At 32.8% G+C, this 15808-nt stretch overlaps 2 long non-coding RNA genes across 3 annotated transcripts; one reads left to right on the forward strand and one right to left on the reverse strand.

Moving 5' to 3' along the window:
• Nucleotides 1–471: 471 nt before the first annotated feature.
• LOC134283427 (uncharacterized) lies at nucleotides 472–2990 on the reverse strand. 2 transcript variants are annotated; one of them, XR_009995475.1, is made up of 4 exons: nucleotides 2616–2990; nucleotides 1743–1897; nucleotides 1507–1615; nucleotides 472–1243 (listed from the first exon to the last, which is right to left on the reverse strand). It is a non-coding gene; the product is annotated as an uncharacterized LOC134283427 (long non-coding RNA). The 2 variants fall into 2 exon arrangements; XR_009995476.1 differs by having other exon boundaries at nucleotides 2629–2989.
• A 75-nt stretch (nucleotides 2991–3065) lies between these two features.
• On the forward strand, nucleotides 3066–4223 carry LOC134283426 (uncharacterized). The gene is made up of 3 exons (XR_009995474.1): nucleotides 3066–3286; nucleotides 3477–3559; nucleotides 4135–4223. It is a non-coding gene; the product is annotated as an uncharacterized LOC134283426 (long non-coding RNA).
• Nucleotides 4224–15808: the final 11585 nt, after the last annotated feature.

The following is a 15808-nucleotide window of genomic DNA, read 5'->3' on the forward strand; positions in this document are numbered from 1 at the left end:
GGACACACATAAATTTAAGTGTCATATATTAAATAATCTCATTTTAAATTTTCATACCAATAAACAGAGAAAACAGAGAAACAAAATAATAATAAAAAAAAATTAAATAAAGCATTGAACTATCAAGTGTGGGACTTTGATGGAATATCATAACTAAAATTTAGTACGCTGATGCCTTTGTCCTAATCAGATTTATAAATTAATGATGCTGTTATAGAAGGCATATTATTGGGTTACATATACTGCCTAAAAATCAAGCAAATTTCAATAATCCAGACTGCATGTATAAAAAGGTGATTTCTCCCTATAAAATTCATTCAGTTGTATTAATTGTCTTCATAAACTTCAACGTTTGTTTCATACTGTCAGTACTAGTGTTACAATAATAATGATATTATTTTAAAAATATATATAATAACACTTGTTTTGAACTAAACGGACATTGCAAATTCATGGATATATCAAAGGTTTCTTAAATCCCCAACTGTATAAATTTTAGGAATTCCTTATACGGATACAACAAATTATGCATATAGCGAAATAAATTTACAGCTACTGTTGTCCTATTGACTTTGTTATAACCAAGTTTTACTGTATAATTATTTACATATAATCATCTGTAATTAAACAAATAAATAAAGATCTTGTTAATTTAACCAAATTAACAAATGGATCAAGATTTTGTGAAAAATTATTTAAATTGGGAAAAAATAAAAAAAAGAAGAAAGAAAATTCTTTTACATTATAGTAAATTTTCAGTTTAAAAATGTACATTTAGAAAATAAATGATGTGTATACATACATGTAAGGTTTCTTTAACAGCAGAATAATGTAAAAGAGTAGTAGATGTAGTCATGTATTAAGATGGATTTTTCATTCAAAAATGCCAACAGAAATAAACAGAATGATATGCTTTTCTTATTTTTAAATTTTCTTATTTTCTAATTTAATCTTTTTTTAGCATCCACAAACATTCCTCTGGAATAGTAGGGGGCTCCTTTACGTGACTACTTCCAACGTTTGCTCTTCACGGAGCAGGTCTCAAGATATACATTGTCCAAGGTACTCTTGACCTTGGCAAAGGTGTCACTCTGCCAAGATGGGGGATGAGTAACAAACCCCTCCTCACACTCCTCGTCACTGGACGTGTATTCCACCTTCAATATTTAAAATATTTGCTCTGCTCGGTTTGCCAACCCTTGTTTTTCAGATGTTCTAGAGCCCGAGTCCTGGGCTTTGCTTTCTGAGAAAGATAATAAATATGAATTAAAAGCTAGCAAGAGAACGTTAACAGCAATCTTGAGTACCGCCATGTATATATGAATTAAATTATGTTACATATGCAGTACTAATTCAGAGACAATACATATGTATACACATGTAAACACAATACACTTATCTGCAGTTAGAAGTAATTTTGAATGATTATTGTCATTTAAGAAAAAAGAATATGTGCTGAATAAATCATTTTTTTTTTAAAGAATCATGTTTAAATGGTATTATAACCTCCTTCTTCCTCTCATACAGGACTCTCTTCTGCTTCTGATCTTGCAGCTTGTTCTTCTTTGATAAAACATCTTCTGTTTTTTGGACAGGAAATATCTTTGTAGACCACCTTGAGAAAATAATTATTCCTTAATACATGTAAAAAAAAAATAAGTCATGTAAATATAATTAAAAACACAGCTACATACATATGTTAGCAAAACACACATGTAAATTGTTCTTCCATTTAAACTTACATTGAATTATCCTCTACCCGTTCACTTGGGGGCACATGATTTTTTTCCTCCCTGGAAACCTCTCCTTCGTGCTCTTTATATTCTCCAGGACTTTGATCCTCTCCGGGATTTCATTTTGTTGCTTGAGATAAGTGTGTCAAGAACACTTCTTAATGCTAAAATGAATAATTCAAAACATTTTGTCAACCAATTTTGGATGATGACATATTACACTTTTAACTTCATATTAAAATCTGAATTTAACTTAATGAGTTGTACTGTGATATATTGTGAAAGAATGTCAAAAAACCTTATGTCAGTACTTTATAGTGATAAAAAATATCAACTATTTACACAGTCCCTGACATTGCTTATTTTTCCTATGTAAAAAAAAACCATATATCCCTATTAATACAGATCTGGTGTTGATTTTTTTTATATAGGAAAAATGTTACTGTCATTTAGCTAGGCATTTATGTCTATTTATAAGGAATAATTAAAATAATAATTAAAATATAAGTAAAAGTTTAACTTTTCATTTGTATTGACTATATAAATATATATTGCTGGATAAAACCAATATTTATTTTTTTTCTGGAAGTATTTCCTGTTTTTAATTATAATATCATACATACAGTTATATATTATGAATTCCTATTATAGTATCAAAGTGACATAAAAATATAGAAATATCAGATAAAACATGTAAAATAGCGTTTGACATAAAATTTAAATAAATTCTGTATATTTTCTGAAAATTTCTTCTAATGCAGAATTTTTTCTGCCCCTTGAATGATTGTAACTTATGTGCGCACTCCATACGTTATAAATAAATGAGTGCCACAGAGTGGGGGTTAAAGGAATGTCGGATCACATTGATCTACTTGCATTTACTCTCTCCACGCACACGTGTGTCGTTTTTTCAGTGTTGACTGTGTTTTCCTTTTTTCCCCTAATGGTGTTGAGAAACCTGGCGTTGATGCACTTCATGGTGTTACCGTAGCTACAGCGTCCTAAAAACGAAAGTAGATTAAATCAGAAATATTCGGAACTCATCGCACTGCATGTTCCGAAAGTTCTGCATTCCACATTGTTTTCGGACTTTTCGCATTTTGGAAAACAAAAGGTGAAGTTATTTTAGAAAAAGGTGAAACAGTTCGAAGACCATTTTAATTATTAGCTAATAAGTTAGAGATGATTCCCTCTGATCATTTGTTTTGAACATATACGATTTCGAAACTATTCAGCTAACATTCAACTCGAGAATCCTCTATCACAGTGTATCAGCCTGCACAACTTCGATACATCATTGCGTCATGGTTCATTGTAAAAACAAAATACAGACGTTTCTAGGCCCAGTGAATCATATATTTGTGAGCGAAGTAAATGTTCTACAGCTGTATATTTTAGAAAAATAAAACATTTATAATGTGAAGACGTTCAACAGTCCAAATTACCTGACCTCTCGTGCACCATTTTCCTCCTCCGAAGATTCCAAGATGGGTGGCGGATATGAAAACCGGCGCCTTTTTGGTTTGGATACGTACTCCTGTCCCTGTTTTGAGGTAGAGGGCTTTTCAGATTGTTTGTTTTCACTTTTAGATCCATCATCATAAATTCAATGCTATCGGAATCGAAACATTGAATCATACTGATGTTGATTATATCTTGTCCATGACAAAACATTCAAACGATTTGAAATCCCGCGCGGCAAAATAAACCGGAAATTTAATTAGGCATCTATGCTTCTTGCAGGAACTCCTGAAACCCCATCCCAAGGTATGACATCACCCATCCCATGTGCTTTGCAAGGGGGAAATTTTGGTCAGGGAACAAAGGTAATCTAAGATTTTGATTAAGCATGAAAGCTTAGTGTAATTTTTTTAAAAAGTTATTTTTCTAGACTTAAATTTAAAATCTAAAACAATTTTAACCTGGATCAAAATATAAATAATCTGATTGATTTTGTATCGCTTTTGTACATGCAATGCATGTATGCGTGCATCCATTTTGAAGCTTCAAGGCAGCAGAAAAGCCAGAAAAAGTCCTTAGCAAGGGAATAACAAAAAGATGTATATGATTTATTATAGGGTCATTGCATATTTCTGTTATTGTATGTCTATTTGTTGGAATATCAGGACTCACAGTGGCTGTAGGTCTTGGGGGTAGGCTAGCTCAGTAAATGGAGTATTTGACAAGTTATACAGGGGTCTAAATTGATGATCCAGTAATAAATTATATATGTTTTCCTTCTACACCTATAAATGCTAAAAAAATGTATTCAGTGACAGAAGTGAGTCATAGACTTTGTTAATTTTAGCTGTACACATACATTGCAATTAGAATAGATTGTATTATATCAGCATGTTTATATTTTTGTGAAGCACATAAACATAAAAAATCATTTTTATAGGTTAATTTGGGCAAACACGGAATTGAAGCAAGGAATACTGCCATAGGAAACGTGATGAAGACAGAGAAAAAAGAAAACAGTTGAGAAAAGCAAGTACAAAAAATCTCATGTCTTTGCACTGCATCATCATGTCTCACAACACTACATTACATTCTTCATCAACTGAACCATGATCACCAAAACCATCAGAAACCACTTCTACTGCAAGGGGTACTTAAAAAAACAAAAACTTAATAACATTCACATCCAATCCTCTCTATGTCCGCTTCAAGGAAAACACCATGCTAAAAAAAGAGTGAATGGTATATACATATATATATATAAACAATATTTTCAAATTAAAAGGACTTATCTATGATGTATTACAATAATGTCTTAAATATAAGGTTTACATGCAGTGATGGAATCCTCGTGCCAGTTTGCCATGGAGAGGTGTTTTCAGTTGAAATGATCCTCTAGCCGGGCAGATATGGAGAGGTGACCAAGACACAGATTTTTTTGTTAAACTACATTTACTTAAAGTATCTATGATATATAAATAAAAATGTCTTAAATGTAGGGATTTACATGCAGTGATGGAATCCTCATGCCAATTTGCCATGGAGAGGTGTTTTCAGTTGAAATGATCCTCTAGCCGGGCAGATATGGAGAGGTGACCAAAAAAAAATTACAATGTATTTGTTAAAAAATTACTTTTTATAATGTGAAAACTCTTTAATGACTACTTTGTTAATCAACATCCTCTCACCAGTTTGCTGTGAAGAGGTGTTTTCAGTTCAAATAATCCTCTAGCTAGGAAGTTTTGGAGAGGTGAATAACAGTATTTAACTAAACATGCTGTCAGAGTTTCTTTAATTTACCTTTATTATATCATATCCATTTATGAACTTGAAGTAGAATCCTAACTCAGTATTAAAATATATTGACTGAAATATTCTTAATTTGTCATGGTTATATAAAAATATTTTGTTTCAAGTCACTATGAGTAATTAATTCTTATTTCAATTTTGTCTTACAGAAAATGGTATACCCGGTAACACCTTGGAATGCAGATGAAGAGCTTTTGTCGTCACAATCTTTTAAAATTATACCAGCAGAAATTTTTGTCTTGTTTGCATATTTTTTAATGCTAAGATTCATTATGTCTAAAAGAGAAATATGTGTTACATATATTTAACACGATTTAAGCAAAAGCGAGTTGTAAAGTTTAAAGTGCTTTTGTGTCCATTAAGCTTTCTATGTTTTAATGATTACACGATGTAAATATCTTGCAGTTTACCTTGATTTTATCTATAAATTTGTCATTTGACAAAAAAGTAAAACAATTTTTTTTTTATTCAATTAAAAAAGTTTATTTATGATACTTTGATATGGAAAGTAATTAATTTTTTTAAAAAAGAAAAGATGTACATTTACCTTTTCAGTGAAAAAAGGTGAATGGTGAACTTTTATTATTTTAAAGATTAAAAAAGATTAACTTTAACAATTGTAAAAGATGGAAAGATGATATATAATCAACTTTTCAGAGCAAAAGGTGAATGATCAACTTTTAATATTACAGAAGATGAAAAAAGATGAAATTTTGTTCACCTTACCAAAATTTAAAGGTGAAAGTCAACCTTTTGATGTGAAAAAGGTGATGAAAGATAAAGATTCATCTTTTGTAAACATTTTGTAAACTATTAAATATTATAAAAGGTGACTTTTCGTGCAGTGCTAGTATCTGTAACATTAGCTTGTGAACGGGTATAGTGGAGCTTGTATGTATGCTAGTATCTGTAACATTAGCTTGTCAACTGGTATAGTGGAGCTACATAATGTATGCTAGTATCTTTAACATTAGCTTGTCAACTGGTATAGTGGAGCTACATAATGTATGCTAGTGTCTGTAACATTAGCTTGTCAACTGGTATAGTGGAGCTATAAAATGTATGCTAGTATCTGTAACTTTAGCTTGTCAACTGGTATAGGGGAGCTACAAAATGTATGCTAGTATCTGTAACATTAGCTTGTGAACGGTATAGTGCATCAACGAAAATATGCTAGTATCTGTAACATTAGCATGTACTTTGGAAATTAATTTGTTTTTATATTAGGGTATCAAGACTGAAGTGATGCAGATTGTCTCGGATATCATTTTAAATGACAAAACAGTTTTATTATGCATTTTTGTAATTACAGTATTTAAAATTAAGTTGGCAGATTTAAATACCCCAAACAAATTATCCGGTTAATTCCAACCAAATCAACCATGAGATGTTTTAATGGAAATTATTTCAACAGAAAATGCAGGAAATAACGAACAGTAATCAATCTCAACGTCCATTAAACAAATATACAAAATAAGAGCAGAGCAAACACGGACCTCCGAAACATCAGAGGTGGGATCAGGTGCCATGGAGGAGTGAGCATCCCCTGCCGACCGGTCACAACCTCCGTGTGCTCGTTGTCATGATCAGGATATAACGGAAAAAATCCGTGGTCAATTCAGTGTATAAATAATGGACTAACAATTGGTATGAAAAACGTCAGTCAGCATTTCATTCAATGATAAATTGTATTTGCTGACAAGGTCATTGTATCGACCACATCTTCGCTAGCCAAGGGTTTCCGATCCGATACCTACTCTACAACCCTTGGCAGATTTAGTCCTATCAAACGGGAACTTTGATTGCGCCGCCTATCGCCGTAATTGAGTTAAGTCCCTTGAAGCTCTTTTATATTTGTCCAATGAAAATAGCTGTAACATACGTAGATCAATATGACGTTTGAAACAATATGGCGACCTCCATGTGGAATATATCCAAACAACTTCATACAGCTGTGGGCAGAGGGCACACCTCAAAAGTGGTAGAAAATATCGTTCTTCGTGAATTTTTAGTCAAGAGTTTGATACCACTTTCTACTTGTTGCCGTATAAATCATTATCAATGAGCCGTGACATTTGATTGGCTTAAATTGATGCACCTAAAATGCGGAACACGGACTTAGGTGGTCCTTTCAATAATTCTTGAAAACATATATAATTAAAAGCAAAAAAAAAAATAAAATTAATTCCTTGTTTTTTTTAAGCATATATTACGTACTAACTTTCATCCCTTGTAAATATTACTTTTATTTTGCATAAAACACGAACAGACTTTAATTCAGAAGAAAATCGTCAATTAGTAAAAACCTTGCGAAGACTCGGACTTCGCAGCCAATCAAATTCGTTTGCGCGAGTTCTAAAATTTTCGGCCAAATCTGCCAAGGGTTGTAGAGTAGGTATCGGATCGGAAACCCTTGGCTAGCGAAGATGTATCGACCATAGAATTTACGAAATGATGACTTTAAACGAGACTGTTGATATTTTTGTTTCATCAACTTGCTTGTCAATAATTTACCTCGTTTAAGAAATTGTTCATACGTAGAGCATGCTCTTGCGTATCGAATCAACTGAGATATAAATACTCCGTATGCAGGTGAAAAAGGTATATTGCTGCATATGCAGATTGAAATAAGGTGTAAAGTTTATGACATTCTCCCCATCATGACAGTTCAAGTATGCAGTGACTTGACGTCATTTTTAATTATGACGTCATACATTTGTAGTTCAGAGAAGTTCATGCAGAGAGTACACTACAATATTCTCTGGGAAGCCTTATCATACCTGCGCTGAAAGATTGTAGGCAATCTAGATGCATTTATTTGGTATGAAATGGAGAAGATTTCCATATTCATGACAACTTTTTTTAATATTTCAATAGAAAAAACCGCTTGAAGTATATTTTTCTTGTTTAATTTAAAATTATGCTTCAAAACAGTTTATTTGACCTAGCTTAAAATACGTTAAAAATTAGTACTTGCTACCTTGTCACAACCGAGCACACCATATCTATATACGGACAACGGAATGTTATACTTAATCTCAAATATATCATCTTGTTCAAAACACCTGCCAGTTTGTTCTTGCTACTGATGAGCTGACAAGTTTTGGACAGGACTGTTCCATTCTAAATCAGCTGTTATTTTTCACAAGATTGCTGGAAACACTTCAAAAAATTTAATTTTGAGCATAGTTGTCGTAAGTTCATTGTTTATCGACAACCACGCGTCCGTGAACTTCAGGTGTAGGGTCTTTACTTTGGTTGCGTCTTTCACGATCCTGGGTTTCCTGGTCAGACCACTGCCAGATTTCCATCGTCTAAGGAATCCGTTGATGGCCTTTCTATTGAAGATCACGTGGTGGTGGTGGTGCCTTCATACACCATCCTGTATGATTTCTACCGACATCTTCCTGCTGTGCGTCCTCACAATTACGGCCGGCAAATCGGAAATCGTAATCCTCTCTGCCCGCGCCACTTTGATCAAATTTGATTGACTCGGGATACCTAGGGTGATTCATTTATATGTAAGGATTATAAGCAATGAGTTCCAAAGGCACACGATAAACGCCAAACACGATACTCGATAGAACCTGATAAAAAATTATAACGATAAATGCAAACATGATAGAAAAAGCAAAACTTGATAAACGGAAAAACGATACGACAGGATACACGAACAATACGATAGAATACACGCACGACAGATCACGATAGAAATGTAAAGAATAACGATGCGTGTACTATATATCGACATATGCAATACTTTGGTAGGATGAAAGAAAATTACAGTTATAAAATTGTTATACCACTGTAATTTATAATTTTCGTCGTAAAAAAATATTCATTATTGATTTCAGAAATTGTTGTTCGGCAAAATGCTAGTGCTGTCATAAAGCTTTGACTTAAGTATGTTGTTTTTTTCTAAAATAACACTTTAATAAGAATCGTGCTTAGGATCTTTATGAATTAAAACTTAAACAGTCTTCTTAGCTAAGAATTTTTTCAATTCTTGATTTCAACATTTAAGAAAAATCTAAGTCTTTATGAATCCCGCCCCAGGCATTTAAATGTTTTGAGTTTGCCATCAATTTCGTTCGTAGTTTGAACCTTTGGAGCGATGCTTTTTCCAAGGAACAATTGTGGTTGTTGACGTTACGTTACTTTTTTTTAAATTTCTTAACAGACCTTATATAGATGGAGCAGCTATTCGACCCTTTCCTAAGTTAATTTGGGATCTTCTGACTCTAATTGTGTAATATCTCCGCTGACTCTAAAAGATATATTGAACTTGTTGGTGTTAATACCAGTTTGGCATTTACATTTGACCTGAATTTTTTGGCTCTGTGCCATGATATGTCAGGTTGTACTTGCGTGCCAATCTAGTTGATGGGCTTTCCTGCAGGGTATTGCTTAATTTCTGATTTAAAAAAAGCATTCTTGTCAAAATCACAACTTTCAAATTTCCCATAGTGGTCTTTAGGTTTTAGTGTCTTGGAATTCTCTTTATCGAGTTTAGAAATTGCATTTTGTTCTGCAGCTTCATTTGATACGTTTATCTTATTCATTCTTACCCTGTCGTACATGCTGTATGAAAGACCAGAAGCCAGAAAATGAGGTTTTCAATTGTTTTGTTCGATTTTGTTTACTGTTTTTGCTGCACTTTTTCTCATTTAAGCAGAGGAGACATTACCTTTGGATATGTTATTACCTTATAATTAGTTGGAGTTGAATGAAATGCCAGTTTTGTTTTCAATAATTGACTGAAAGAAATCTCAACCAAATTTTTTTTATGACTCTCATGCCTTTGCTCTGTGAACTTGGACTCTTAGATTTTTGAAATCGTCCTAATATCATTGTTGTAGCTAAATTCTTACATGTCTTAGTTATCTCTCTCTGCTGCGTACTTGCTGAGGAATGGAATGCAGAAAAGCCTGAATGAACACAGGGATGACAGTTACAAAGCTCATGAAACTTTTTCTCATTTCCAGCAAGATTTTTCCATTAATGATATATTATTTTCAAATTTCTGCTGATGAGACAAGTTGTTTATATATTTTTTTGTTGTAGGGCAATCTTTTTTTAATACCATTTTAAAACCAGTTTATATCATTTTTGTTCTTGGATGTTCTGGCTTGGAACACTTTTGCAAAATTGCAGTAATTAATTTTCAATTTTATACAATCTTCATTTTATAATTCGTTCGGATTTCTGTGTAACGCAAGAGATATTACTTTAAAAAGAAACAGTGACCTTGGAATAGGTCATGACACACCTACTACTCAAGATGCATAAATTGGCTTAAGTTTGATGATTTTAGGTCCAATTTTCTAGTTTTGACCCAAGCAAAACAAGATAAAAAAGAAAAACACATGTAAAATGCAGAAAAATCATGCAGTCAAGATGAAAATACAAGGTGCACACCTTCATATGGTGAATATAATTGAACAAATTTTCATACTAATTCTTACAATAGTTTCTGAGAAATGGTCCGGGCAAAATGTTGCCTACAGACAGAGGGACAGACACACAGACGGACAATCTTATTCCAATATACACTCTAAACTTCGTGCGCAGGGGTATAATAAAGATACGACGGACGAGGTCTATAACATGTGTTAGAAACAGCAAATTTGGCTATAAGAAAAATTATTGAGTGTTCTCAGCAAGTTATTACCAATGGAAATGAAAACCCGTCTACAGTAAATGACCAAAGCAAGTCGAATGTAAATCAAAATGACCAAAGCAAGTCTAATGTAAATCAAAATGACCAAATCATGTCAGATGAGATTGAGTCTCATCATGATATACTTTCAAAAAGTGAACAACAAGACCTATATCATGATAATGAAATCGATGATTTTTTGAGTGATCTACTATATTTTTTTTGAAGATTATGAAATGTTTGGCAAGGAAAGAACTGAAAACATTTCAAAAATGGTGCAATAGATTGTTACGAGACTCGCTACCCTGCAGACCCATATAAATAGGGCAAGAATTAGAGACTGTTCAGTGTAATTAGTCGACATCGGTGTAGACGGACGTATGCTATACAGGACTTGGTAGCGAGAATAATATCGTTATACTTCGTCTAGTGCAGGAAAGTAAGATACCAAATAAATTAACAATTATAGCTGCATAAGTCAGAGCAGTATACAAACAACATAGATAAACGTAACTGCAATAAAATATTAACAAATGTAATGCAAGATAACTAGCACGAACACGGGTCGCCATTCCACGCCGATACCTGTGACAATAAAGCAGTCAGGTGTAACGAAAGCGACGAGTATACCCTAGTACGGATGTATCGTAGATAATGCTATCAGAAATGGCGTATGCCTATTTACGAGTCGTGTTCAGCTTTAAGTATAATGTCAGAGAATTGAAAATTCCGTTCAGAAAGTACAAATTATACAGAAAGAAATGGTAACTTATTTTTTTAAATATCAACTTGGGTATGCCCTTGCGATATTGAAATGTGTTGAGGACCTACATTCAGTGCACGCACTATGACTTTATAAAGTGATTACCCATCGACGAAACCAAAGTAAATACAGTACAGAGTTAGTTGGACTATGCTTTTCCTCAGGTATTTAAGTTAAAACAGCGTAATAAAACTAAACTCAGTTTTTAAAGAATTCCCTTTTTTGCACGTCTATTTCCCGTTAATTTCTGATAGTTAACCATATCAGTGCTGCGTTAGCACAAGAAACTGAATCTTAAAGTGAAAGCATCCTAGAGTAGTGTAAAAACTGTTCAAATCATGACATCCCCCCTTCCCCCTGGCTAAGGGCTTCAATTTTAAAGTTTTTTTAAAGTAGTTCTATACCCGCACTACGTCATTTACGAATAGTAAAACCGGAACCGCGCTTCCTTTTTTCCGAGATGAGATTTTTTTAACTATACTGGTTTGACTTTTACTTAGCGTTTTAAATATCCGGTAACGATTTTGCTCGAAGTTGGTCGCGTCAACAAACACATATTCCACACTTTAAGGATAAATTAATTAAAAAAAGAAGGCTGGGAACAACTTTCTGTTGACAGAAATAATTCGATAATAAAACGATATTTCTGTGAATGATGCATGTTTTATATGCTGCGCCGAAAACACGGACCATATACATGCTACATCAAAACATGTATCAAACTATCGAGACGACTATTGTCGGCGGCCAAGTTGAAGCTAATACTGATTATTCGGAAGAAAAGTAAGAAAAGTAATGACTACGATTTGACTTAGACAATTTTACAAGTATGGATTTTACTTATCAAACATTACAAAATTTACTTTGAATAATAATTATTGCATAAAACGCATACCCCCTCCCCCAACCTGCTTACCCACGAATCCCAATGCAAAATTATCTTTTGAATAAGTATTTGACAACAGTTGATTCACTTGCAGCTAGGGCTGGGCAATAATATCGATATTTCAATATATTGCAATACAATGACAAAAAATATCGTATCGCAATACGATTTTGTAATATCGATATATTGGCAATATTTTTAGATTAAGGAATTTTATCATTAAATGTAAAAATGGACTAATGAAAGTTTGTTATTAAGCCTTGCAGTAAGTCAGAAGTTGTTTTGTGGGAACATTTCAGAGCATAACTCTAATGAAATCAACAAGATTTTTTTTCGTGTTGGTTACTTATCATAGTTATGTACATTCTACATGTTAATTAAAGTAAATATAGTAAGAAAATGCCATACTTATTACATTGAAAATATTGCAATACATATCGCAATACAGTTTAAAATATCGCAATATATCGCAATACGAAATCTAGGGCCAATACCCAGCCCTACTTGCAGCACACTTCGTTACTTTCTGTAGCAAAATCATCCAGTTTCTGAGAATCAGTGAATTACTTTCATTTTCATCGTCACCAATAATTTAAAGACAAGTGTGTTTTATTTATTTATTTTTGAGTAAAATAAGATAAATTTTAGGGACATTTGGTTTTGGGTGTGTATAATTATTGTTTTAAATTATGTATAAGCTTGTTAATACAAGTATACACTCAAACATAAACAGAATTACAGAAATATGTGGCAATATATTACTTCTGGAAGAAAGAAAATAGGGGGGGGGCTTTAGTGTAGAGCTCATACCACGAAAAGTAATGCGTCAACATATAATTTTTTTCAGCTAATTATTTTTCTTAAATATAATTTAGTAAAAATAATGCAAATTTACGAAGTTTGAGTCCATAATTTTTTTTCAAATGACCGAGATTGTCCTTTGAAGCATATTTTCTCACATTCAATTTTGATACAATAGCCTGATAAAGTGCATCTATTTGTAATAATTCATGCAAAACAATGATATTATATTGTTCACTAACATGTTTCTACTCTATTTTGGGTATAAAAGTTGAATATTTAGACTTAAGTTAATTTATATACAACAAATCTGGGATAGGTAAAATTTCAGTATTTTACATTCTGGCGTATATACTCCGATAGGCTATAGCGGAAAAGTGAACATGTTGACATATAATTTTTCTTGTGTCTATCCATTGCTGGGATGTATGTGTATCTTATAAAAGCAGATTTTTAAAGATTGAGCCCATTTAGTGCCGAGTATAGAACTACCTTAAATATATAAGCTATTTTAATCTTCTCAAGAACAACTGGCTAGAAAATACGAAATTCATGTGCAAGCATACTGGGGTAGTTTAGAGTTTGAATTGTCCAAATTATGACCCGTGGGTTTAGGGTGTGGGTCACAATATGTTATGTATATGAAAAATTCTTTTGAGCTTAGGAGAATTTTAAGTATAAGGGAATGTCGTAAATGTTTTGTTTACCCTAAAACTGTCACTTTTTTATTTCAATACCGCAAATTCTATCTTTACGAAATAGAAAACTTGACCTGAATTTTGAAACAGATATTTGTTGTAAACTTAGATTCAGGCATTGTTGATGATTTTTTTTTCCATCAAGATTTCTACATTCCTGTTGCCCTAGTATGTGGCAAATTTTCGATGAAGGAGGATATCCGTTTATCACGATAAAACACATGCCTCACAGATTTTTTAAATGATCATTTTATAGGAATAATTATCGAAAATGATTGAATATTGTAGATATTGTAGATAGATGAAACTGCATTTAAATGATTTCTTAATTTTATGGGTTTAGACTGTCAGTCGTCCCATTTTATTACTGTCCATAATGGATTGAGAAGTGAAGTGGTTTACGACAACCAAAGATGACTAGAATCATTAACTGCTCGTATCAGATACCAGAGATGACAGATTGCTTTCCATGTAAGTACTTACACTGGATATAATTATCTTCTTCATATTTGTACACGTTCAAGTAAATTTTTTTTTCAAATGAAAAAGACAATGCACCAGGCACAATGAGACATATTAGCTCAAGTCATATTTCATAATTATACGTTGTAGAAGTCACGAAACTAACGGTTGGATTAACATTAAAATAGTTTTCAATATTGCCAGATGTGTTGTTATCTAGATATTTAGAAATAAATTCAATATATCATGTACGTATATTTTATAGGTGATTGAAAATTTGCCTTACGTCTAAGTTTGTTTCATGATCCTGGGTCCAGTTGTACCAAACAGCAATAAAGATTCCTGGACTGAATGTTAATTATTTAGTATGCATAATACACAAAAAGTTAACTGACGCAATTGAAATTATAATTCATACAATGTAGTGTAGAAATTTAAAATGATCATTCTATACAAGGCCTAAAGAATTTGATTGTTTCCTTTAACGCAACCGACCCATTCAAATTGCGCCCGGTTGGATATTTTTTTTTTTGACAAATGGCAAAACTTTGCTTGATCACTCAGCTGATCCCATTTATTAAAAAAGAAAATTAGCTTGTAGCTTAACTTGAGATATAAAATATGTTAACCTAGTTTATATTTACCTTAGCTATGAAGAGTTATCATTATTATATCAACAATTTTCCCCCTACAACTTTATCAAAATCGTTTTCTGCTGCTAGTCAGCCATTTTGAATGCCATGTTGTGTGTCCACTGTAAATCTGACACCTGGTATATTCAGTCCGGGGATGTATGACGATTCATAAGCAAAAAGAAAAGAATTCCCGACCCTGAATTTTTTGGAATGTTACAGGAAACAAACATTTTTAAGCCTAATGTTAAGTTTGTTACGAATTAGACTTTCTTTCTTCCAGAGGGCCTACAACGAGAAGAATGTCTACCGCTATCTTCGCCAAGTGATGTCTTTGCAGTTCCTCTTCCTGAACAAGTCGTAGACAACTTCGACAGACTTGATGTCAGGGCAAAAGAAGCATTTCAGCCGCAAATCATGATCCACGTGTACCATAACTGGAAGAGGAATGTAGAATTTTATATCTACAAGTTGAGCATGTTTTAGACAACCATAAGAACACACAACGATGTGGAGGGCTTGCAAAACCGCTTCAACATCATTGCACCAGAGGCCAGTGAACCCAGAGCATATGGGCTCCTTGTGTTCAATTTTCAAAAATGTAAAAATATTGAAGAAACTGTAATGTTACTTTGAATTTTGTGATGTGTTTGTTGCAAAAAGGTGTATGGTGTACGCATGAATGTATAATTTTAAGACTTAATGTTTTTCATACATGTAATTATTAGTTTTGTATTGTAAACTGTTATTACAATGATTGTATGATTTTTCCCTATGATAATGCTATTGAATTTATATTTTATTATTACCAAAAACGAAACCCATTGTAGTAGGGACATGTTTCAGGCCTCCAACACAATCTAACTTCTCAGAGAGACTCGGAACATTTTCTTACACAACTACG

The sequence above is a fragment of the Saccostrea cucullata genome, unplaced genomic scaffold, assembly GCF_032062105.1.
Source record: "Saccostrea cucullata isolate Sc308-1 unplaced genomic scaffold, CSIRO_AGI_Scuc_v1 ctg1397, whole genome shotgun sequence".
In the NCBI taxonomy this organism is placed as follows: Eukaryota; Metazoa; Mollusca; class Bivalvia; order Ostreida; family Ostreidae; genus Saccostrea; species Saccostrea cuccullata.